A 1335-nucleotide genomic window follows, 5' to 3' on the forward strand; every position below is an offset into this window, starting at 1 on the left:
GCATTAAGGAATCGTTCAATGACACCCCATGCAACTCCAAACTAGAATAAGGATCTTAGGTTAATTAAAAAATTAGGTTAGATAACTAGTTAAATGAGTAGAATAGTTGAGAGAAAAATGACACGATTAAGACGAAATTTAGAATTAAGACTTTGAGTAGAATAAAAAATATAATAATGTAAAAAGGATATGGCTAAGACGAATTTTAGAATCAAGACTTTGAATTGTACAAAGTCACTATTATAACGTGAGTATGGGTAATAAACCATTAGTGGACTAATGTATTAATCTAATCCGTGGATGGATCACCGATGGACACTTCAAGCTAATTCATGTGGTAAATTTGGAACGATACGAACTGGCAACAAATCGGCTCGAGTAGTCAATAACAACCTTAAACGAAACAACAGCATCTACATAGGTACTACTATTCCAGCTAGGCAGAATCCGCACATGTTTAAACGAACTAAGAGGTCACGAGGCGGCTAGATTAAAACGATCTATTAACTGGATTGGGTCAGCTTGGAATGGATTGCTGGCTCACCTGATGCTACGGACTGAGATGAGGTCCTCCGAAATGAAACACCCTTAATAAAAATAACAAGCAGCAGTACAAGGTGAATGATGAAATTTTTAAGAAAACTTATCAGTTATGGCAGAGGCTCAATGGCATTGTGGTCGCCCCCAATGACGTGACAAGAGAAACTTTTTATTTATTTATTCAATCAAATGGAATACAAATCCTTACTGACTAAAGCAAAGGAGCGTAAATACTACCTAAAGTAATTTAGCAGGACACAACGTACTGCTCCAAACGAGAGCGATGGATCATATTCCGAAAGCTCATTTAGCTCAGAGAGGGTCTAAAAAGAGGCGTGAATTTCACATAGTGGGATTTCGGAAATCCCAAATAAAATAATGAAGCACACCGCAAGTTATGAGACGGAAAATTTAAAGATAACTTCTCCAAAAGCGTAGAGCAATCGACAGTGCCTTCCACTATTTTAGCCACAAAAGAGGCAGCGAGGAATGAACGCCCACTATTTAACGAGTTTAAGCCAAGGAGTTGACAACGAGATGCATACGGGGGTACAGGCTCCAAAAACCTCAGGGAACGCAAGGCAAATTTTATAAAAAAATTTTGAATCCTTTCAATCCTTGTATAGACGGACTGATAGGGTCGCCAAATGAAGGACGCGTATTCTTACCAAGATATCACCAAAGTAACATACAGAAGCTTAAGGGTATAGGGATACCTAAACGACCGATTATTACGCTGAACAAAAGCGAGCATAGCATAAGCTTTGGAAATAACGAAATTAATATGAGTTGAGA

This window comes from Rhagoletis zephyria, unplaced genomic scaffold (genome assembly GCF_001687245.7).
Source record: "Rhagoletis zephyria isolate East Lansing unplaced genomic scaffold, Rhagoletis_zephyria_1.1 Rzeph_scaffold_03766, whole genome shotgun sequence".
Taxonomy (NCBI): Eukaryota; Metazoa; Arthropoda; class Insecta; order Diptera; family Tephritidae; genus Rhagoletis; species Rhagoletis zephyria.